Source organism: Mesoplodon mirus (genome assembly GCF_964341445.2).
Source record: "Mesoplodon mirus genome assembly, chromosome: 5".
Lineage (NCBI taxonomy): Eukaryota > Metazoa > Chordata > Mammalia > Artiodactyla > Ziphiidae > Mesoplodon > Mesoplodon mirus.
This window is the reverse complement of record NC_138980.1, coordinates 185839787-185864305: the sequence shown is the minus strand read 5'-3', so window position 1 is coordinate 185864305 and position 24519 is coordinate 185839787. Positions and strand designations below refer to the sequence as shown.

Here is a 24519-nt window from a genome sequence, read left to right as displayed (position 1 = left end):
ATCCCCAGATTCAAGGTAGATCGTAGGCCTCGTGCAGCTGCGGCTAGAGACCCCTGAGTTCTCTCTCCGCCTTCCACACTCTGCCTTTTCTAAGGCTCTTGGGCCATGATCTCAGTCCATCCATCGTGTTATGCTTCCCCTTTTCGGAGGATGGCTGGGGTTTCCCCGAGCCACGTAGCTTCAAGTCACACTCTGAGTGACAGTGGACACCATCCTCCAGGGTCTGATAGAAACACGTTCTCCAGCCATGAAGGAGCCTCATGAGCCTTTCTCCTAATTGCTTTTGGGATCCTCTTCTGGGGCTTTCTTTCCTACCTTACTTGCACAGGGGTCTCTTCTTCACTTCCCCCATCCTTGCCAAGCGTTGTGCTATGTAGGTAGAATTCACAGGTCTGTGTAGCACTTATTTTAGCTGCTAGGAAAACAGGGCGAGTGGTCTTGGACTCTTGTGTTCCTGGTCATCCACCTCGCCCTCTGTCCACTGACCCCTTACAGGAATACTGACACCTCCGACTCTCAGGCCCTGACCTCCATGCCACCTTACATTGCACCCAACTCCAATTCCTCCAAGAGTTCTTTTCTTCATCTCTTGGAACCCCTTCTCTTCAGGCCCTGGCAACTTATTCCCTCCCAGCAAAAGACTGGGTTGGTTGATTCCACGCAGCCCACGTCCTGAATCTTTTAGATGCCCGGTCCGGGGCGATACACCCCAGCAAAGATATAGCCAAGGGCTTCCCTGGTGGCGCAGTGGTTGAGAGTCCGCCTGCCGATGCAGGGGACACGGGTTCGTGCCCCAGTCCGGGAAGATCCCACATGCCGCAGAGCGGCTGGGCCCGTGAGCCATGGCTGCTGAGCCTGCGCGTCCGGAGCCTGTGCTTCGCAACGGGAGAGACCACAACAATGAGAGGCCCACATACCGCAAAAAAAAACAAAAACAAAAACAAAACAAAAAAAAGGATTTAATCAAAATATCATCCCTAAGGAAAGTCCTGGCAACCACTTTGCCCTAATCAAAAGGTCCTCCCCAGGCAATATGGGAGGACTGCCCATGCAGGAAACTACGTTCCACCAGAGATGTCTGGTTCAGGATCGAGGGGGATCTAGGGGAAGCCCTGGACCCCTTCCAGATTAAAGCCTCGTGGTAAATGTTTCTGGCGCCGGGTTTAATTCCTAGGAGAGCCTCTTTGTTCTTGGCTGCAGGTGGCTCAGCATGGGAGGACCCCTTCTAAACCAGAAGGAACACATCTGGGATGGATCCTTAAGAATTGGAAGCTTTTTAATTGAGTGGGGCTAAGAAAAGAAAAACTTGAGTTTTACTGTAACACCACCTGGCGTTTATATGAGTTGGGGGGATGGAGAGAAATGGCCCAGAATTATAATACTATCTTGCAATTGGATCTTTATTGGCCCAGGTTTGAAAATAGACTGAGGTTCCCTGTGTCCAGGCCTTCGTGGCCCTTTCCCCGAATCCCGCTCTGTGCGGCTCCTAAAATCAGAGGCCTAGGGAGTCAAAGAGCTCCCCCGACATCCTAGATGACCCTCCTTTAACCCTGCACGACTCTTGCGGGGAGAGCAAACCTCTCCTACTCTGAGCGCCCTACTTCTCCATATGTCCCTGACCAAAACCAAACCCAAACCTAGCCTCCCTGTGCCCCTCCACGCCCACTGGTACCCCAGGATGGAAAAGCTAGTCTTACTGGGTAACCTGCAGTGGAACTTCCCACCATCTAGGATCGGGGAGATTATGCCCTCTGGGCAAGGGGCAAATGGCAAAGGCACAATCAGAGTCCACGTGCCCTTCTCCCTACCCGCTTTAGCCCAATGCAACCAAGACTGGGCCGATTTTCTAAAGACCCTAGTAGGTTTGCTGAAGGACTTCAAGCACTAACTCCGGCCTTTGATTTAACTTGGAAGGACCTCCAAATAGTATTGTCTACCTACTGTACCCATGAGGAGAAACAAAGGATTTGGACAGCAGACCAGGGGCATGCTGACCAGCTCGCCAGGCACCAACTCTACATTTATGATGGGGGTGGGAACACAGTCCCCCATCAAGAGCCTGTTTGGGATTATAGTTCCCAGGGGTGGTGGGCAGTGGGGGAACGAAGGCCAGGAGCCACATGGTCCAATGCCTATTAGAAGGAACGAGAAAGTACTTTAGGAAGCCAGTCAGCCATGAAAAGGTCAAGGAAGTGACCCAAGAGAAAGAAGAAAACGCAGCTCTTCTTCATGATGGCTTCTGGAGGTGTTTAGAAATTTTACTAACATAGGCCCCTTCACTCCTGAGGGTCAGTCCCTGCTGGGACAACATTTCATCAGCCAGTCTGCCCCTGATATTAGGCAAAAACCCCAAAAGTCACAATTAGGCCCACAAACCCCTATGCACCAACTCGTAGAGGTGGTCTTTGGGGTATTTAATAATCAAGACCAGCCGGAGGGGGAAGAAAGAACCCAGCATGAGTAAAGGCAGGTCAAAGCTCAAGCTCAGCTGACAGCCCTTGCTGTCAGCCATGTTTTGCAACCTCGGGAGAACCCAAAGGACACAGAAAAGTTCAACCATCAGTCCGGAAGTAAGACCAGGAAAGGGGAATGCTTCAAATGCAAGTCGACTGGCCATTGGACCCATGAATGCCAGAAGGAGCCCCCCAGGCCATGCCCAGTCTGCAAGCAGACGGTCATCAGGGTGGGACTGCCCTCGGTCCCGAAGGGGAAGGGGGGTTCCTGCTCCTGGGATGGCCATGCTGGACAACTGAGTCAGCCCGGGGATTCTGGCAGCTCCCCCCAACGAGATGTCCGTCTCCATCAAGGGGCCCCGGGCATTCTTGACGTGGCAGGTAGGAAGATCAACTTTTTAGTCCATACGGGAGCCTCTTACTCTGTCCTAATTTCTCACGCTGGGCCTCTTTCCTCTAAAAGCTGCGTTGTAACTGGTGTCGATGGAAAGCCTCTCACCCGTTACTTCACTGAGCCTCTCGTTTGCCAGCTTCAACAGCGTTTGAGCTCGCATGCCTTTCTGGTTGTCCCCGGAAGCCCCACCCCACTGCTGGGGAGAGATCTTCTGAGCTTCCTTGGGGTCATATTATGATTAGGAGACCCTGAGAAACCCCTTATTTTGACCCTAACTGAGGCTAAAGAAAAGAGGGAGCTAGAACCTATCCCTAACCACATCTCTGCAGATACAGTGACCCCTGAGAAGGCCATCAACATGCTAGCCACGGCCCAAGGGGGAATGTGCGCCATGTTAAAGGAACAGCGCTGGCTTTGGGTAAACCAAACAGGTCAAGTCCAAAAAGATACTCAGGGCTTCTTATCTGAGACCTCTCAACTCAGGGAGCAGGCATCCCAGGGATGGCTCTCACCTGGTCCTGGTTCTCTCGGTTCCTACCACTCATAGGACCTTGAACCTCTATCTTTCCTCTTCTCCTCTTGTCTGTTTATCGTCTTAGAAAGATTTGTCTCCTCTAGATTACGGCAATTCCATGTCAAGATGATGGTGATGCGGGGATTTCAGCCGCTCCCTGAAACACATCCTGTCAGCGTGGCAGCAAAACTCACCCTGGGGCCCCTTAACAAGGCAGTGAGAGTTCTGTGGCCCCAGGTACGGAGGGTCCATGAGCCCAGTACCAGCCTGAAGGAGCTACAGAAGAGGGACATTGCCCTACATCCTACCAATAAAGATTCTTGGGGTCCACATGTCTCAGGGGTGATTTGAGGTACGAGATAGATGAGCCCAGCACAGGAATCAGTTCAACCTCTGTCTCCTAACTTTTCCTAGTAAAGTTCCTTAAAGAATCCCATGCCACCTGAGCATACCTTGGGTAAGGTGCCTGTGGTAGCTTGGGAGGAGGAGGTGCCCCCCCCGAGGACGTGGACAAGGGGCCAAAGGGAAGGGGGCAGAGGGCAGCTCTGGGCCTCGAGGACCCAAGTGTCCAGCCAGGCTCCACCTCAAGAGTCCTTCAATGCCCACAGAGACCCCGGTTCAGGCTCCACCACGCCTGCGCCACTGGCCTCCAGCCCAGACTCACCGCGCCTCCCCGCATGAAGGTAAAAGCAACAATCCCCATCCCCGTGGGCAAACCCTGAGGGGCTCATTCAGCGGTCAGTGCAGGAGGCCGCAGGAACACAGCTGCACAAGCACCAGGCTGGAGGCCAGCATCAGCCTCCTGGGGCCCCAGTCACCACCCAGCCATCCACCCACTGAGCTCACACAGACAGGCCAGTCCTCAGGCCCCGTCCCGCCAGCCCGGATGTCCTGATGAGCAAGCAAGAGCTGTCTGGGGCTGGCCACCACCGTCCTTGAGAAGAAAGCTGGGAGCCACAAAGGCAGGAGCCACAGGCACCAGGGAGAGGGTCGGCTGGCCAAGCACAGTGGTGGGCATGGGCTGAGCCTCCTCCTGAGGGTAAAGACCTGGAGAAGCCCGCCCACAAGGGGCTCTAGTGCAACAGAAATGGGGCAGAGCACATGAGCACATGTGACACAGGGCAGGACTCCTTCATATACAAAGAGCACTCAGCAACCAATGAAAAGAAAGAAATGTGAGCAGTGGGTCCTTCACAGAAAGGAAAAACCGAGTGGCCAATAACAGGAAGAAAAGGTTTCGATTATTAGGAAAGGTACAAAAAGGAGGAAACTAGGGGTGGTGAGTGACCCTCTTGGCCTCTTTGAGGACCTGTGAGCAGTTAAGACCATTCTTCAGGGCCCGGTGGCCTCCTTCCCAGCATACAAGTGCCCAGACTCTGTTGACAGGAGAGTCCATTTGTGGCGAAGGCCCTTCTGAGAGCTGCCATCTGCGCTGGGAGACCAGGCCTCCCGTGGACTCCAACACGGACCATGAAGCCTGTGGAGGTCGGGCATAGAAAACCCAGGACTGGGCAACTCTGAGGCTTGTCCAGAGACAAGCCTGTCCAGTTTGGTTCAAATAGAACATGAGAGGGGCAGTAGAGCAATTCACACAAGGTCAAGGGCACAGCCCTGCTCTGCTCGGCCCCCTCACACCAACACTCTCTGGGGATCTGCTCCAGAGGCAGGCAGGATGCCCTGGGGATCTGTGCTGGAGGAGGTGGGAGTGGTGCCCACCACAGTTTGGAGGCCCAGAAGGCTCAGGCGAGGGGCCTATTACCCAGGGTGCTGTGGGCCGAGCAGGCATATTCCCTCAGGAGGGTGGAGCCGTGATGGCTGGGGTTCCCACTCTGTCCCCTGGGTCCCTGGGCCCCACTCACCACAACACACACACCAAAATAATGCATCTCTGTGGCATCGGGACTCCCCCAGGCCCTCTGAGACAGAAACCACCCAGAAGAAAAGGGAACTTCAGGAAGCAAGCCATGCCGCTGGGTTTCAGTCCTGTTCTTAGTGTTTGCAGGGTTGTGGTCAAGGAGTTCACACTTCCAGGAACTGGTTACCAGTCCTAGGAAGCAGGGCTGCAGACACAGAGCACAGCCCTGAAGAGCCACATGCTCCTGGGGCCAGAGCAGGGAGGGGATGTGGAGCCCTGGGCTGCAGGGGAGCGAGTCCACCACCCCAACACTTGGTGAGTGGGGTCTGAGAGGATCAGGACAAAGGAGTGGAATGGGAGCCACGGAGGGAAGACTGGCCTCGGGGACCCCACAGAGCAGCTGCAACAGCCAAGCGGGCACGGGGAAGGCGGGCTGCCCAGGGGTCACAGTGCTGGCCCAGGGCAGGGACTAGGGAGCCGGGCAGGGGCATGTCCACACCAACAAGGCTGGAAACCCAGGGGCGGCAGAGCTCGGCGGGGCTGCTGGGCCTTCAAGGAACATAATAGGCTTGGGGATGGGAGCCTCAGGGCTTCACTCAGCAGGATGTGCTGCGGGCACAGGGGCTGGGGCTGAGGACGAGGCCAGGATGGACAGGTGGGTCTGAGCAAGGACAGAGGGAGGACGCTGGCTCGGCACAGGGGAAGGAAAGGCCCCCCGTGTTGGGGGTGGGGGGCGGCTGAGGGCCCTGCCCAGGACAGTGGGGCCGGCTTGGATCTCAGGGCAGTGGCAGCCGGGGTGGCGGTGGGCTCTGGGCTGGCGCCGGGGCCCAGGGCAGCGGGAGCGCTGGGAGCACAGCAGGCAGGGCTGGCCTGGGCTCCTGTGTGCGCAGAGCTGGCCGCACAGAGGCTGAGCACGCAGCTGCACAGGCTACACGAGGGGCGAGCGGAGCCAGGGCCTGAGGGCCGGGAGCAGGGGCTGGGGGCAGGGAGCGGGGAGGCAGAGGGCAGGTGACCCGGCAACTGGAGGGAGAAGCGACCAAGGAGGATCCTGCGGGTGGTGGGAGAGAGAGGAGGGTGAAGCTCGGAAGGCCAGGAGCTCCTCTGGGAGGGGCCCACGGTGGGACAGGGTCTCTGCCAGGAGAGAGTGGGCCGGAGACAGGGTGGGCACCTAGCGACTCCAGGGAAGAGAGCTCAGCCCCAGGAAGGGAAGGAGGCGGGAGTGGAGCTGCACTAGGGTGAGGGCCCGGGGTGGGCCAGAGGGCATGGGTGCTGAGGGCCAGAGCTCCAGGGACAAGTGGCATGGAGGCAGCAGGTGAGCAGGGGGCGGGGAGGGCAGGGGGCTGCCTGGGAGCTTTGGGGGAGCAGGTAGAGCTGGTGTAGGTGAGCCTGGGGCTGGGAGGGCAGGGGGCAGCCTGGGAGCTTTGGGTGAGCAGGTAGAGCTAGTGTAGGTGAGCCTGGGGCTGGGAAGGCAGGGGGCGGCCTGGGAGCTTTGGGGGAGCAGGTAGAGCTTCTACAGGTGAGCCTGGGGCTGGGAGGGCAGGGGGCAGCCTGGGAGCTTTGGGGGAGCAGGTAGAGCTGGTGTAGGTGAGCCTGGGGCTGGGAGGGCAGGGGGCTCCCTGGGAGCTTTGGGGGAGCAGGTAGAGCTGGTGTAGGTGAGCCTGGGGCTGGGAGGGCAGGTGGATGTCCCGGGAGCTTTGTGGGAGCAGGTAGAGCTTCTGCAGGTGAGCCTGGGGCTGGGAGGGCAGGGGGCGGCCTGGGAGCTTTGGGTGAGCAGGTAGAGATAGTGTAGGTGAGCCTGGGGCTGGGAGGGCAGGGGGCTGCCTGGGAGCTTTGGGTGAGCAGGTAGAGATAGTGCAGGTGAGCCTGGGGCTGGGAGGGCAGGGGGCTGCCTGGGAGCTTTGGGTGAGCAGGTAGAGATAGTGTAGGTGAGCCTGGGGCTGGGAGGGCAGGGGGCTCCCTGGGAGCTTTGGGGGAGCAGGTAGAGCTTCTGCAGGTGAGCCTGGGGCTGGGAGGGCAGGGGGCGGCCTGGGAGCTTTGGGGGAGCAGGTAGAGCTTCTGCAGGTGAGCCTGGGGCTGGGAGGGCAGGGGGCTCCCTGGGAGCTTTGGGTGAGCACGTAGAGCTAGTGTAGGTGAGCCTGGGGCTGGGAGGGCAGGTGGATGTCCCGGGAGCTTTGTGGGAGCAGGTAGAGCTTCTGCAGGTGAGCCTGGGGCTGGGAGGGCAGGGAGCGGCCTGGGAGCTTTGGGGGAGCAGGTAGATCTAGTGTAGGTGAGCCTGGGGCTGGGAGGGCAGGGGGCTCCCTGGGAGCTTTGGGTGAGCACGTAGAGCTAGTGTAGGTGAGCCTGGGGCTGGGAGGGCAGGGGGCTCCCTGGGAGCTTTGGGGGAGCAGGTAGAGCTGGTGTCGGTGAGCCTGGGGCTGGGAAGGCAGGGGGCGGCCTGGGAGCTTTGGGGGAGCAGGTAGAGCTTCTGCAGGTGAGCCTGGGGCTGGGAGGGCAGGGGGCGGCCTGGGAGCTTTGGGGGAGCAGGTAGAGCTGGTGTCGGGGAGCCTGGGGCTGGGACGGCAGGGGGCTGCCTGGGAGCTTTGGGGGAGCAGGTAGAGCTGGTGTAGGTGAGCCTGGGGCTGGGACGGCAGGGGGCGGCCTGGGAGCTTTGGGGGAGCAGGTAGAGCTGGTGTAGGTGACCCTGGGGCTGGGAGGGCAGGGGGCGGCCTGGGAGCTTTGGGGGAGCAGGTAGAGCTGGTGTAGGTGAGCCTGGGGCTGGGAGGGCAGGGGGCTGCGTGGGAGCTTTGGGTAAGCAGGTAGAGCTTCTGCAGGTGAGCCTGGGGCTGGGAGGGCAGGGGGCGGCCTGGGAGCTTTGGGGGAGCAGGTAGAGCTGGTGTAGGTGAGCCTGGGGCTGGGACGGCAGGGGGCGGCCTGGGAGCTTTGGGGGAGCAGGTAGAGCTGGTGTAGGTGAGCCTGGGGCTGGGAGGGCAGGGGGCGGCCTGGGAGCTTTGGGGGAGCAGGTAGAGCTGGTGTAGGTGAGCCTGGGGCTGGGAGGGCAGGGGGCTGCGTGGGAGCTTTGGGTAAGCAGGTAGAGCTTCTGCAGGTGAGCCTGGGGCTGGGAGGGCAGGGGGCGGCCTGGGAGCTTTGGGGGAGCAGGTAGAGCTGGTGTAGGTGAGCCTGGCGTTGGGAGGGCAGGGGGCGGCCTGGGAGCTTTGGGGGAGCAGGTAGAGCTGGTGTAGGTGAGCCTGGGGCTGGGAGGGCAGGGGGCTGCATGGGAGCTTTGGGTAAGCAGGTAGAGCTTCTGCAGGTGAGCCTGGGGCTGGGAGGGCAGGGGGCGGCCTGGGAGCTTTGGGTGAGCAGGTAGAGATAGTGCAGGTGAGCCTGGGGCTGGGAGGGCAGGGGCCTCCCTGGGAGCTTTGGGGGAGCAGGTAGAGCTAGTGTAGGTGAGCCTGGGGCTGGGAGGGCAGGGGGCTCCGTGGGAGCTTTGGGGGAGCACGTAGAGCTGGTGTAGGTGAGCCTGGGGCTGGGAGGGCAGGGGGCTCCCTGGGAGCTTTGGGGGAGCAGGTAGAGCTTCTGCAGGTGAGCCTGGGGCTGGGAGGGCAGGGGGCGGCCTGGGAGCTTTGGGGGAGCAGGTAGAGCTGGTGTCGGTGAGCCTGGGGCTGGGAGGGCAGGGGGCTCCCTGGGAGCTTTGTGGGAGCAGGTAGAGCTTCTTCAGGTGAGCCTGGGGCTGGGAGGGCAGGGGGCTGCCTGGGAGCTTTGGGGGAGCAGGTAGAGCTGGTGTAGGTGAGCCTGGGGCTGGGAGGGCAGGGGGCTGCCTGGGAGCTTTGGGGGAGCAGGTAGAGCTGGCGTAGGTGAGCCTGGGGCTGGGACGGCAGGTGGCTGCCTGGGAGCTTTGGGGGAGCAGGTAGAGCTATTGTCGGTGAGCACAGGGCTGGGAGGGCACGGGGCTGCCTGGGAGCTTTGGGGGAGCAGGTAGAGCTGGTGTAGGTGAGCCTGGGGCTGGGAGGGCAGGGGTCGGCCTGGGAGCATGGGGAAGCAGGTAGATTTTCTTCAGCTGAGCATGGTGGGTGGAAGAGTAAGCTGCTGCCCCAGGAGCTTTGAGGAATCATGTAGACCTTGTGCAGGTGATCAGGAGCCTGGGAGGGGATGGGACTGCCCTGGGAGCTTTGGGGAACAGGGAGAGCTTGTGCAAGTGAACAGGGGTTTGGGAGGATAGGGACCTGCCCAGGACCTCAGCCAACCAGGTACTGGGGTGAGCAGTTGAGTCGGCAAGTGTCATAGGGTGCAAGGGCCATTTGGTGCTGTGTGCCCAGCACTCCAGGGACAGTGGTCAGTCCAACGCCAGGTGAGCAGGTGACATGAGGACACAGCATCCGTGAGCTGAGCCCAGAGACCTGAGCCAAGGGGGCTGGGAGGGCAGGACGCAGGGCAGCTGGCAGTGGGGGCAGAGCAGGGAGTCCTACAGGACATCGGGCTGGGGGTCCCCCTGGGCTGTGCTGAGGGCCCAGGGCCGGGTAGAAGGGACACAAGGGCAGGGAGGACTCAGGCCTGAGATGGTGAACCGGAGCTCAGATGGGCAGAGGCCAGACACTCGATGGACAGGAAGCCCGGGCTCAGCTGAGGGGCCAGGATGAGGGGCTGGAGGCAGGTGAGGGAACATCTAGAGGAGGGGAACCTGAGTGCACAGAGAAAGCAGAGCAGCCTTTCTGCTGGAGCTCAGGGGGCTGGTAAGGCCGGGCACAGGGGGAGCTCAGGGGAGCAGGCAGAGATGTGCAGGGCAGCCGGGGCTGGGAAGGCAGGGCCTGCCCCAGGTGCCCTAGAGTCAGGGGAAGAGAGGCCAAGGAAAAGGGAGCCCTGGTCTGCTGGGAGGAGCTTTGTGGATGGCAAGGCCAGGTGGAGAGGGAAACTGGTCTCCGGGTGGAGTGCAGGTCTCTGGGGCTGAAGGGGCACGGGCGACCCTGAGGGGATCCAGTTGGCCGCAGTTCTTGTACCCAGGGTCCCAACCCTCTTCCAGGAGAGTGTAGGAGCTGGGACAGGAGGGGTGAACGTGCCAAAGCGAGGTAGGGTTGGCAGGGCAGCAGACCTGGCAGAGGGGAAATGAGAGGCTCTTTTGGGGCTCAGACAGGTCTGCATACCTGGGCTGAGCAGAGCAGGGTCACAGGGGACAGGTCCAGCCGGGGAATGCAACTTGGGGTGTTGGCACCCTGCAGGAGGAGAAGGCCAGGGGCGGTGCAAGGCTCCCAGGGATGCCGATGGGCAGAGCTGATACGGAACACACGGGCTCTGGGTGGCAAAGAGCAGGCCAGGACAAGGGGACAGGAGCGGAGCAGGGCAGTGGGTGGCAGAGGCCTTGCCAGGCTGCGGCAGCAGGGCAGTGGGCTCCGGGAGCAGTAGCCACTGGTCAGGGCTCAGACCAAGGGCCTGATCAGGCCAGACACCCACAGGAGGGTAGGGGCCCCAGGGGTCTCTAATCCAGGTGGTCACCCAGTACTGGCCTCCAGGTGGGTCTGGAGTCCACAGCTGCAGACGCAGATACCTGGGGTGGGAGACAGCCATGCCGGGGGGCTGGTCTTCAGACATACTGGAAGCACATGGTTGCTGGGCTCAGCAATGCCCCAGGCCTGCACACCTGATGCCCTGCCTGGACCCTCGCAGGGGTGAGGCCCTGGCAGTCACACGGCCTCCTCTCTCACAGCCTACACCACAGCCCCGGCAGTCTACCCTCTGGATACCACCTGCGGGGGCACAACTGGCTCCACAGTGACCGTGGGCTGCCTGGTCTCAAGCTACTTCCCTGAGCCAGTGACCGTGACCTGGAACTTGGGCGCCCTATCCAGCGGCGTGCACACCCTCCCATCCGTCCGAGGGTCCTCGGGGCTGTACTCTCTCAGCAGCACTGTGACCGTGCCTGCCAGCACCTCGTCCGGCAAGACCTTCACCTGCAGCGTAGCCCACCCGGCCAGCAGCACCAAGGTGGACAAGCACATCGGTGAGAGGACGGGCCGCAGGGAGGGTGTCCACTACGGGACAGGCCCAGGGTCCGCCTTCTCACCTGAAAGGACCACACACCAGGGATGGTGAATCCCGCCCAGGGTGTCATGGGAGGCCTGTCTCTCTCCCTCACCTGAAGGCCTCCCAGGCTCAGGGAGGGGGTCCTCTGGGCATTTCCACCAGATCCACTGTGGGCAAGGCTGGATGCCTCCCCCAGCCCCTGGGCCCACAGAGGCGGGCACAGGTCTCACCTGCCAAAACCTGGCCCTGCCCTATGCCCAGCCCTAGTAACCTCCAGTCTGTTCTCTGCAGTGATCAATGGCTTCAAACCTGACCCATTTCCCAAGTGTCCTGAATGCCACAAGTGTCCCGAATGCCACAAGTGTCCCAAATGTCCAGGTAAGTCAGCCGGCTGCACGCTACGCCCCTCGGGGGTGGACCTCGCCCAGGCGTGGCCTTGGGGCTTGGGAGAGGGGATGGATGGGTGCCCAAGAGGAGGTCCACCCAGGGGCTGACCCCCACCGTGTCTCCCCAACCAGATCCTGAGCTCCCAGGAGGACCATCCGTCTTCATCTTCCCCCCGAAACCCAAGGACACCCTCACAATATCCCAAACACCCGAGGTCACCTGCGTTGTGGTTGACGTGGACGAGGAGGACCTTGATGTCGAGTTCTTCTGGTACGTGGACGATGAAGAGGTGTACACGGCCAAGACGAAGGTAAGGGAAGAGCAGTTCAACAGCACCTACCGTGTGGTCAGCTCCCTGCCCATCCAACACCAGGACTGGCTGAAGGGAAAGGAGTTCAAGTGCAAGGTCAACAACAAAGGCCTCCCGGCCCCCATCGTGAGGAGCATCTCCAAGGCCAAAGGTGGGTCAGGTGGACGGGCGCAGGAGGGTCCCTGGGGCCAAGAGCAGTGACCATCGTGCTAACAGCCATACCTCTCCCCACAGGGCAGCCCCAGGAGCCACAGGTGTATGTACTGGCCCCACCGCAGGAAGAGCTGGCCAAGACCTCGGTCAGCTTAACCTGCATGGTCACCGCCTTCTACCCGGACAACATCGACGTGGAGTGGCAGAGAAACGGGCAGTCAGAGTCAGAGGGCAAGTACGGCACGACCCCACCCCAGCTGGACGCCGACGGGTCCTTCTTCCTGTACAGCAAGCTCAGGGTGGACAAGAAGAGCTGGCAGCAGGGAGACACCTACACGTGTGTAGTTTTGCACGAGGCTCTACACAATCACAACACGCAGAAGTCCATCTCCAAGTCTTCGGGTAAATGAGCCACACGGCATTGTTGCCCCAGCGAGCCCTCCCTCCCCTTGGGCTCTCAGGGCCCAGTGAGGCCTCCTGAACCCCAGCCCTGTGTACATTCCTCCCGGGCGCCGTGAAATAAAGCACCCAGCGCCGCCCTGGGCCCCGCAATGCTGTCATGGTTCTTTCCGAGCAGAGCCCCGGGGCACGTCGGGCCTGCGAGGGGCAGCGGTGGACCCGGCTCTGGGTCACAGGTGTCAGCAGCAATGCGGGAGAGCTGACCCCACTCAGGGCCGGACCCAGAGTGTGCGGGTCTGCGCAGGCCGCTTGGGGGCTGCCCGAGGCCGGGGAGGGCCTCTCCTGGAGGCGACAGCTGCTCCGGCCGCCCTCCACCCCGCAGCTGCTGGGGCTCAAGTGTGTGCCCGGAATGGGAGAAGCCCACCAGAGACCCTCAGGAGAATGAGTGCCCACTTCTTCCCGCCCGTGTTGCAGCCCAAGCTGTGGGACACTAGCTGTCCTCGTCCCCATGTTCCTGTCCCTGGCTCCAGAGTCCGCGTGCCGGTTCTGTGCCCCCACGGGGGCCACACGCGGCCCAGGGTGGGGGGATGGCCGTGCTGCTCCATCGGGCATGAGATATCAGGGCCCCCCCCTCAGGCCAGGTGGCTCTGCCCTGCTTGACCCTGCCGGGGGCCAGGCCTGGGCACTCGTGGAGACACTCATCACTGTGCCCAAAAGGGGCAGAGGCAAGCGGCCCTGAGTGCCCGGGGGGGACCCTCCACACGCACCCGTGGACACCGAGCCCAGAGCCATTGAAAACAGACCCCCCACTGAGTCACACCAGCCGGCACACCACTGCCTTCATCCACATGCACTCACCTGCCCACGTACACGTGTGCAGTGCACCCACCACAACACCCACGCATGTGCACACACACGGGCCTTGCACACGGGCCCTCCCACAGGGCAGCCGCACAGACCCACACCCGACCTCAGAGCTGGGTCTCATGAGCCCTCACCGTAGACCCCAGCCTGGTGCCCACCCTCCAACACCCACAGGACAGAGCCCAACAGGGGCAGGGTCCATGTGCTCTGCTGACCCTCCCACCCTCCGGGTCTGGCCCCCAGCGGGAGAGGAGCCCAGGGCCTGAGCCACTGTCCTGCCAGGGGGTCCAGGCACCCTCCCCGCAAGGGCCCCAGCTCAGCACACAGCACAGGAGAGGGAGCAGGACACACTGGGCAGGCCGAGACGGGGGCCCAGGCTGGAGGAATGGGGGGCTGAGGCTGGTGCCCAGCGACTGTCCTCAGGTGCCTCTGGCCTGGCCCACCCGGGGCATCCTGCCACCTAATCGCCACAATGGGAGCCGCACTGCGAGGCCCCGATGAGCCCCCCCCCGCCCCCCGGGGACAGGCGCAGCACTGACCCCACCCTCCCTGTGCAGAACTGCTCCTAGAGGAGGAGGCCTGTGCTGACGCCCAGGACGGGGAGCTGGATGGGCTGTGGACGACCATCTCCATCTTCATCACCCTCTTCCTGCTCAGCGTGTGCTACAGCGCCACCGTGACCCTCTTCAAGGTGGGCGGGTCGGCCCCGCTGTGCCCTCGTGGTCCCCACTGTGTCTGCACCTGGCCCCTGGTCCCTCACTGTCCCTCAAGTTCCCTCACTGTCCCCTCACTGACCCCTCACCTTCCATGACTGTCCCTCACGGTCACTCACTGACCCCTCACTGTCCCCTACTATGCCTCACTGTCCCCCACTGTCCCTCACGGTCACTCAATGACCCCTCACTGTCCCCCACGGTCACTCACTGACCCCTCACTGTCCCCTCACTGTACCTCAAGTCCCCTCACTGTCCCTCAATGTCCCTCACTGTCCCTCACGGTCCCTCACTCTCCCTCACTGTTCCTCACGGTCCCTCACTGGCCCTCATGGTGCCTCACTGTACCTCACTGTCCCCTCACTGACCCCTCACCTTCCCTGACTGTCCCTCACTGTCTCTCACGGTCCCTCACTGTCACCTCACTGACCCAACACCTTCCCTCACTGTCCCTCACTGTCCCCTCACTGTCCCCTCACTGTCCCCTACTGTGCCTCACTGTCCCCCACTGTCCCTCACTGTCCCTCACTGTTCCTCACTGTCCCCTCACTGACCGCTCACCTTCCCTGACTGTCCCCGCACTGTCCCCTCATGGTCTTTCACTTTCCCTCACTGTCCCCTCACTGTCCCCTGACTGTCCCTCACTGTCCCTCACGGTCCCTCACCTTTCCTGACTGTCCCCGCACTGTCCCCTCACCTTCCCTCACTGTCCCACACTCTCCCTCACTGTCCCCATCATGGCCTCCTGTCCCCTCTGGAACCCCTCGCTGTCCATCGGCCCGGGGACTGGGGGGCAGGCCCTGGGAGGTGGCCCGGGTGGGCTCCAGCCTGTACTCACCCCCGCCGCCCCTCAGGTGAAGTGGATCTTCTCATCAGTGGTGGAGCTGAAGCGGACAATTGTCCCCGACTACAGAAACATGATCGGCCAGGGCGCCTAGTGCTCATGACGGGCTGCGTCCAGGGCCGCCCCAGACCTGTAGGACCACGTCCATCCCCTTGTGCCGCTCAGCCTGTGCCAGGCCTGTTCCTCCGCCCGCTGACCTCACCAGCCTCCGAGCTCACGAGCACCCTCGCCTGCACTCCCGGCCTCTGGTCTCGTGGCCACCACAACCTGCCCCCCACCCCCCTCACAGACCCAAGTGGACTGCAGGTGATGCCCACCCTGAGCTGATGTCCCCGCAGGACACCTGCGGGGCCCCAGGGACCACCTGGAAGGCCCGGGTCGGCTTGGGGGTCCCCTTCGAAGAGGAGGAGGAGGCCGGCGTCCGGGCTTCTGCACAGGGCCCGCCCCCTGCCTCTTGTCCCTGACAAGCTCCAGATGCAGGGTCTCCAGGAGGAGAGCCTGTGCCAGATGCTGGAGGGAAACCGCCCCCCTCAGTGCCCACCTCTCCCAGCAGGAGACCTTCTGCAGGTGCCGCTAACAGTCCCTCAGGTCACCTCCACCGAGGACGCTGCTCAGATCAGGTCCTGGGCCCGAGGCCGCCGCAGGAGCCCCAGCGCGGGAGGTGGTGAGGTCCAGCCAGACCAGCCTCCCGGAGAGGATGCTGTTGACCTGGTGCCCCGCGGGCTGAGCTGGAGGGGCTCCCAGAGAAGAAGGCAGAAGGCGCGGCCAGCCCATCCTGCAGCCAAAGGCCTGAGTCACGTACAGCAGGAGCTCCGCCTGCACAGGGGTCGGGGTGAGAGGCGCAACCCGCGTAGGGCCAGCCTCCGACCCCGGGCCCCCGCCTAAGGGCCCAGTACCAACTCTCCCGTCTCTGCAGAAAAGCACAGTCAGCATCCACATGTGGAGGAGCTGCTCCCCGGATGGAAAAGAAGGTCCACGTCACTGCAGCCTGGGAGGCGTTTCTCCTTTTCTGAATGTTGGAGCCCGTTGATGCTCTTCGCTGTCTCTTCATTTTTTTAATGACAATAAAGCGTTCTTTACAATCACCTAGCTCGCTGAGAAGTCTCCCTAGGTTAGCACGCCGCCTACCCTCGTGAAATCCACAGCCGGTCTCCCCCACACACCACCCAAGCCTGGGGTCCCCGCCTGGCCTGTGGGCGCAGGGGCGAGCCAGGGGCCTGGGGGAGCCACAGGGAAGTCGCACGTGTTGGGTGTGTCTGCACAGGAGGCTGTAACAGACAGCACAGGGGGCCTTTGACAACAGACATCACTGTCTGACACCCTGGAAGCTGGAATCCCAGATCCAGGAGGTGCAGGGCTGGCTTCTCCTGAGGGCTGTCTCCGTGCCGTGTAGACGCTGTCTTCTCCCGTGACCTCACGTGGCCGTCCCTCTGTGCGTGTCTCTGTCCTAATGTCCTCCTCTTTTAAGGACGCCAGTCAGCCTGGATTAGGGCCCACCCTGGAGACCCCAGTTTGCATCATCACATCTTTACAGACCCCATCTCCAAATACAGTTACATTCTGAGGTCCTGTGGGTCCGGGCTTCAAAACTGGAATTTGGGGCACACAATTCAGCCCAAAACAGCCGAGCTGGGTGTGAGAAAGGAGGACCAGGAGGGAAGGCCAGGAAGCCAGGCCAGGAGGGGCAGCGGTGGGGAGGGGCTGCCAAAGGGGAGCAGAGGCAGACCTGGCTCAGCGCTCAGGACAGACTGGGCAGCGAGAAGGACCGCAGGAGGGGAGGGCGTCCGGGGGGCACTGAACTCAGCTGGCTGCACAGAGGTGACCAGTGTGTCACAGGAGAGCAGGAGTGGGGCTCCAGGGGCTCCGGTGAGGGACCAGGAAGGGTGGCCGTGCAGATGCCATGAGGCCGCTGTGCCCGCCGGTGGGCAAGGATGCAGGGATGGGTCAGGACTCCGCCCTCACAGAGACCAGGGACCCATCCCTCCTGGTGATTCCACCTCAGAGGAGACACAACCCTCCCCAGAGGGCAGAGTCAGGATCCACAGCTGTCGGCCCTTCTCAGTAAAAGCTCCAAAAAAGTGGGCCGGGGTCTGGGTCGGCTGCTGGCCATGCTGGGCTCCCTCAGCCCTGCATTTCCCAGGGGCTGGCTCATCCCGGGGACGTGGCCTTGGGCTGCTGAAAGCCACGCTTAATTTTGTTGCAGCCTTTCAGGGCGAGGGGAGGAGGCCGCCACTCGACAGCCCCAGGCCAAGGCTCAGCTGGACAGCCCCCCAGACCGGGAGCCGGAGTCTGGTCAGCATGGACACTGTGCCCCAATGCCATCCGATGTGCCAGTCCAGCTTCCTGTGGGGGAGAGAGAGACAGACAGAGGCAGACACAGAGGGAATGGTATGCAGGGAAGGGACTGCATTGCTCAGGGGGGCCTGCACCAAACGGGGAGGCTGGGAGGGGCGGCAAACAGGACGGCCGAGGGGTGGACAACAGTGTCCAGGAGAACATCTGGCCCTCAGGGACCCTGCCAGGCACGCTGGGCACGCTGGCACAGGAGCCCCTCTGCCTGCTGGGCTCCATGGGGACTCCAGGTGATGGACCTGGGGGTCACCCTACACCCTGCGTTTCCCTCCCCCTAAACATGTAACCAAGAAGCTGAACTTGCCTGAGGGCAGCATAGCCTGCCCAGCCCTGGGCCCTGTCCCTCATTTCCATCCCCCTGACCAACGATCAGCCACTAGCCGGCCCACCCTGTGGGAACGCCAGAGTGGTCACACGAGGGCCGCCCCCACAGCCTCCTAACTGAATACCGTCCCTGGCACAGCTGCCTCTGGGCTCCTCGAGAACTGCCCCACACTGGGCCCCAAGGCTCCCACCCTCACCCCCCAGCAGTGCCACACCACACGGCATCCCTCACTTCTCCATGCCCCCCGAGAACCCCGAAGCCCAGTGGCGACGCCTGCCCTTGAGCCCCTCGGGTTGCCCCTGTGTGAGCCTGAGATCAGCCTCCCGCTGCCTCCTGACCCCTAGTGCCCCCCCAGACCATGAGCTCCACACACACCTGTCAGTGTCTCACCTTGCCACCATACACCTTCATCTGTGTCTTACACACACACAGACACACACACACACACACACACACGGGCGCCCAGAGGCCCCAGCTCAGCCCCAAGGTCAAAAGCAACAGGGGGCCCGCCTATCACAGCCCCACCCCACCCCACTTTGGGGCAAGTCCCAGAAGAGCATCTGTTCCCTCCACAGAGAGACCTGGGCTGGGCGTCGGTGCTGACCACCCCAGGCTTCTCCCAGGCTCCTGCGCGTGGGCCCACACCGGTTCTGACTGAACAACCCCTGAAACATTGATTGCCTGGAGCCCGTGGCCCAGCCCATGCTGGAGCCCAGAGCCAAATCTAGGACTCAGCATCCCCACCAGCCCAATCCAGCGTCTGAGTCCAGCCCAACCAAGCCAAGGGCTCACTCCCCAGGCTCAGTCCCGCCCTCCGTGCCCCCAGGTCCAAGTGCGCTGCCCCCCATGCCCTGCTCCTGTCCCGTGCCCACCCTCCCTGCTGTCCACCCCCAGGCCCCGTTCGTGCAGAATGAGGATGCAGAGCAGACCTTCTGGGGAGAGGCCAAGGGAGTTTTCGGGGCTGCAGGCAGGGCCCTAGGCTGTGAGGCAGGGTCCCACAGCAGAAGGCGCTTCCCAAGGGGTCCGCAGTGTGGCCAAATCAGCCCTGCAGCACCCGCCCCCATCCCCCGTGCCCTCGTCTGACCTCTCTCCTAACTTTTCCTAGTAAAGTTCATTAAAGAATACCATGCCACTTGAGCGTACCTTGGGGAGGTGCCTGTGGTACCTTGGGAGCAGGAGGTGCCCCCCCCGAGGACGTGGACAAGGGGCCAGAGGGAAGGGGGCAGAGGGCAGCTCTGGGCCTCGAGGACCCAAGTGTCCAGCCAGGCTCCACCTCAAGAGTCCTTCAATGCCCACAGAGACCCCGGTTCAGGCTCCACCACGCCTGCGCCACTGGCCTCCAGCCCAGACTCACCGCGCCTCCCCGCATGAAGGTAAAAGCAACAATCCCCATCCCCGTGGGCAAACCCTGAGGGGCTCATTCAGCGGTCAGTGCAGGAGGCCGCAGGAACACAGCTGCACAAGCACCAGGCTGGAGGCCAGCATCAGCCTCCTGGGGCCCCAGTCACCACCCAGCCATCCACCCACTGAGCTCACACAGACAGGCCAGTCCTCAGGCCCTGTCCCGCCAGCCCGGATGTCCTGATGAGCAAGCAAGAGCTGTCTGGGGCTGGCCACCACCGTCCTCGAGAAGAAAGCTGGGAGCCACAAAGGCAGGAGCCACAGGCACCAGGGAGAGGGCCGGCTGGCCAAGCACAGTGGTGGGCATGGGCTGAGCCTCCTCCTGAGGGTAAAGACCTGGAGAAGCCCGCCCACAAGGGGCTCTAGTGCAACAGAAATGGGGCAGAGCACATGAGCACATGTGACACAGGGCAGGACTCCTTCATATACAAAGAGCACTCAGCAACCAATGAAAAGAAAGAAATGTGAGCAGTGGGTCCTTCACAGAAAGGAAAAACCGAGTGGCCAATAACAGGAAGAAAAGGTTTCGATTATTAGGAAAGGTACAAAAAGGAGGAAACTAGGGGCGGTGAGTGACCCTCTTGGCCTCTTTGAGGACCTGTGAGCAGTTAAGACCATTCTTCAGGGCCCGGTGGCCTCCTTCCCAGCATACAAGTGCCCAGACTCTGTAGACAGGAGAGTCCACTTGTGGCAAAGGCCCTTCTGAGAGGTGCCATCTGCGCTGGGAGACCAGGCATCCCATGGACTCCGACACGGACCATGCAGCCTGCTGCGGTTGGGCATAGAAAACCCAGGATTGGGCAACTCTGAGGCTTGTCCAGAGGGCCCGAGTGTTTGGTTGCAGTAGAACATGAGAGGGGCAGTAGAGCAATTCACACAAGGTCCAGGGCGCAGTCCTGCTCTGCTCGGCCCTGACACACTGACACTCCCTGGGGAACTGCTCTGGAGGCGGGCAAGATGCACTGGGGATCTGGGGATCTGGGAGGGAGGGGAGATGCACTGTAATGTAAGCTGGATGCGGAGAGGTGCCCTGGGGATCTGTGCTGGGGCGGGGGAGGGGGGATGCATGGGATAAATCCCAAGGGGTCTTCAAGAACATTCTCATTCACAAGACACTAGGCCAGAGCTGTGGTGGGATACTCAATTTACACCTGTACCTGGCCAACCATATATAAAGATGGAACTCTGACCCAAGAATGCAGCCAACAGCCCAGGACACCCAGCCACCATCACAGGATCCAGCCCAGGAAACAGCCTGCTCCCTCCATGCTAACCTAAACCTAACCCTCCGTGCTAGACCTGCAGGAAGTCAGACGTCCATCTCTAGTGACAGCCCAGGAAGCCCTACAACCGCCCTGTGACACACTTCCCACGGGCGGGGCTTGATCAATAACCCACGGCTTCCACGTTCTTTGTCCTCGCTTCTGACTGAGGACCAATCAGAGAAAACCGGATGTGCTTCAGCCATCGCAGGGGTGCCTGCGTCTTGTCGGCTGTCCAGCTTCCCCAGCCCTGCAGCCCCCATCAGGACACCGGAGGCACTCTTTTTCCTATAAAGAAGCTTTCTATACACAGAAAATATTTTAACATGCTAACACACACATGATATAATAAGTATGTTATAGGCCCTTACATGGGCATAGTGTTATATGTATATAGTAACAATTAAGCCACATACACATAATAAAGCCTCAAAGCCACCCACTCTCCTGCTGCCCGAGTCGCTGCCCAGCCAGCTGGGCACGGCTCCCTGGCTGCAGCAGCTCAGAATAAACAGCCTCTCCTTTTCCCATTAAAACATTTCCAGTGTTTTAGGAGACACAAGTTCTCGTGACAATAGCTCAGGGTCACAGTGACAAACAGCCCCAAATGCATCCCGAGACCTGGACACAACAGAGACAAAGGTGAAGTTGGCATTCGGGCCTGGGCAGGGAGGTGATCGCCCATGGAAATGAGCAGAGAAGGGGTTGATGGGACGGCCACGAGGCCAGAGCAGCACCAGGACAGGGAGCACCGTGCTTGACCACCGTGCTCTACTGCGCAGAGACAGATGCTGGCAGAGGACCCTGCCTCCTCTTCCTCACAGGACTGGTCACACAGCCGGGCCTGCAGGCACCCTGAAGGGCACACAAACCACACCACGAGGAGTGTTGGGACATTTCTTTTTTTTTTTTTTGAAATATAGTTGATTTACAATGCTGTGTTAGTTTCAGTTGTACAGCAAAGTGACTCAATTATACATATACATGTAGCTATTCCAGGTTCTTTTCCCTTATAGGCTATTATCTATTCTATATAGAGTAGTGTGTATATGTTAATCCCAAACTCTTAATTTATCCCTCCCCTCCCCTCTCCCCTTTGGTATCCATAAGTTTGTTGTCTATGTCTGTGAAGTCTATTACTGTTTTGTATGTAAGTTCATTTGTATCATTTTTTTTAGATTCCGCATGTGAGTGATATCATATGATATTTGTCTTTCTCTGTCTGACTAACTTCACTTAGTATGGTAATCTGTAGGTCCATCCATGCTGCTGCAAATGGCATTATTTCATTCTTTATTATGGCTGAGTAATATTCCATTGTATATATGTACCACATCTTCTTTATCCATTCATCTGTCGATGGGCATTTAGGTTGCTTCCATGTCCTGGCTATTGTAAACAGTGTTGCAATGAACACTGCGGTGCATGTATCTTTTTGAATTATGGTTTTCCTGGATATATCCCCAGGAGTGGGATTGCTGGATCATACGGTAGCTCTATTTTTAGGTTTTTGAGGAACCCCCATACTATTCTCCATAGTGGCTGCACCAATTTTCATTCCCACAAACAGTGTAAGAGTGTTCCCTTTTCTCCACATCCTTTCCAGCATTATTGTTTGTATAGTTTTTGATGATGGCCGTTCTGACTGGTGAGAGTTGGTACCTCATTGTGCTTTGATTTGCATTTTTCTAATAATTAGGAATGTTGAGCATCTTTTCATTTACCTTTTGGCCATCTGTATGTTTTCTTTGGAGAAATGTCTATTTAGATACTCTGTTCATTTTTCTATTGGGTTCTTTGTTCTTTATATTGAGCCATATGAGCTGTATATACATTTTGGAGATTAATCTCTTATTGGTTGCATGGTTTGCAAATATTTGCTCCCAATCTGTAGGTTCTTTTTTTGTTTTGTTTATGGTTTTCCATTGCTGTGCAAAAGTTTTTCAGTTTAATTAGGTCCCATTTGTTTATTTTTGTTTTTATTTCCATTACTCTAGGAGGTGGGTCAAAAAAATCTTGCTGTGATTTATGTCAAAGAGTGTTCTGCCTATGTTTTCCCCTAGGAGTTTTCTAGTATCCAGTTTCACATTTACGTCTTTAATCCATTTTGAGTTTATTATTGTCCATGGTGTTAGAGAATTTTCTAATTTCATTTTTTTACATGTAGCTGTCCAGTTTTCCCAGCACCACTTATTGAAGAGACTATCTTTTCTTCATTGTATATTCTTGCCTCCTTTGTCATAGATTAATTGACCATAGGTGTGTGGGTTTATTTCTGGGCTGTCTATCCTGTTCCATTGATCTATATTTCTGGTTTTGTGCCAGTACCATACTGTTTTGATGACTGTAGCTTTGTAGTATAGTCTGAAGTCAGGGATCCCGATTGCTCCAGCTCCATTTTTCTTTCTTAAGATTGCTTTGGCTATTCAGGGTCTTTTCTGTCTCCATACAATTTTTAAAATTTTTGGTTCTAGTTCTGTGAAAGATGCCATTGGTAATTTGATCTGGATTGCATTGAATCTGTAGATTACCTTGGGTAGAACAGTCATTTTCACAATGTTGATTCTTCCAATCCAAGAACATGGTATATCTCTCCATCTGTTTGTGTCATCTTTGATTTCTTTCATCAGTGTCTTATAGTTTTCGGAGTACAGGTCTTTTGTCTCCTTAGGTAGGTTTATTCCTAGGTTTTTTATTCTTTTTGATGTGATCATAAATGAGAGTGTTTCTTTAATTTCTCTTTCTATCATTCATTGTTAGTGTATAGAAATGCAACAGATTTCTGTGTATTAATTTTGTATCCAGCAACATTACCGAATTCATTGATGAGCTCTAGTAGCTTTCTGGTACTGTCTTGAGGATTTTCTATGTATAGTATCATGTCATCTGCAAATAGTGACAGTTTTACTTCTTCTTTTCCAATTTGGATTCCTTTTATTTCTTTTTCTTCTCTGATTGCTGTGGCTAGGGCTTCCAAAACTATGTTGAATAAAAGTGGTAAGAGTGTACATCCATGTCTTGTTCCTGATCTTAGAGGAAATGCTTTCAGCTTTTCACTATTGAGAATGATGTTAGCTGTGGGTTTGTCATATGTGGCCTTTATCATGTTGAGGGATATTTCTTTGAAGCTCTGAGTGAGTGTTCCCATCCAAAGTCTGAGCAACCTCTTGGGGCAGAAGATCATGAGCTTCCCTGGGCCCCCTGAGCCTCAGTGACCATCTCACCTGATAACACTTCGCCTGCTCTTGTTACAATTTTATACACGTTTGATTTCCTGGGTGACATCAATTCCCACCTGAAAGGCCTCCAGGGGCTTATGTTTTCTGGATTCAACCTGGACTTGCCCATCAATAAGTAAAAAGTCCTTCTGGAAGCAGAACTTCGAAGGTGGAATGGGCACCGTGTCTCTGCCCTGCAAGCAGCAACCATCATGATCCCGGGACAGTGGGCATGAGATCCGGGCACATGGTGGCCACACCAGCACCTGGAGAGAAAGGGTGTGGGCGTCCTCAGCAATGACAGAAGGAAGTGCCAAATAGAGAAGTGAGCAGGGGTGGGCCCAGGAGACTCAGTTGCAACAGGTCGGGTCAAGTCAGGATTGAGCCAGGTTGTGGGCAGGTTTTTTCCAGACTCTTCATTAATGCAGAGTTAAGCAGAGCTTACATAGATCCATGTGCTTTGTGAGCAACACCAGGGAGTTGTGAGTGCAGCTTGCAGAGCCAGTGACTGACTGTCCAGAGGGTGACACCGATCCTGTTCCACATCTAATGGCTTCTCCTACAATGTTCACTCCCTCTGATGTTGTCAGACTTCCTGTTTTAGCCTTTAGGCTGAAATCCATCTCAGCAAAAAGATGCACATGCTTATCAGAGAGGGTCCTAGGACTGGTCAAATGTGGGAAAATAAGCAAGATAATTGGCCAGAGGCAAACAAAGACCTGGAAGGACTGTCCTATATAAGTGATTTTAATCACTTTTTACGGCTCTCCTCCTCATGAGGGAAGATGCCCACACCCTTTCTCTCCAGGTGTGTATTTCTGCCTTGCTTCTGTCTTAAATAAATAAACTACTTCTCTATGAGCTCTCCCTCATGTAGTGCTGTGTCTCTGATAATAAACTTTGTACCTCTTTTCATAGTTTTTCCTCCTTGAAACACTCTTGCTTTCAGATGGTGCAAGAACCAGGGCAACTTTGTTTCTAGCCTCTAGCCCTGCTGGACTAGCAGCTAGGATCCTGGTTTTCATCCAGGATACCCAGGTACAATTCTTGGGCAGGGAACTAAGATCCTGCCTCAGGACTGCTC

General features: G+C 58.5%; 2 gene segments (V, D, J or C); both read left to right on the top strand.

The window, feature by feature from the left end:
* LOC309803787 (Ig alpha-1 chain C region-like) overlaps nt 1–24519 on the top strand; it is a 158297-nt gene that overhangs the window by 80542 nt on the left and 53236 nt on the right.
* Nucleotides 5440–14971, top strand: LOC309804452 (immunoglobulin heavy constant gamma 4-like). The segment is given in 7 exons: nt 5440–5531; nt 10891–11184; nt 11499–11585; nt 11726–12055; nt 12139–12459; nt 13878–14011; nt 14888–14971.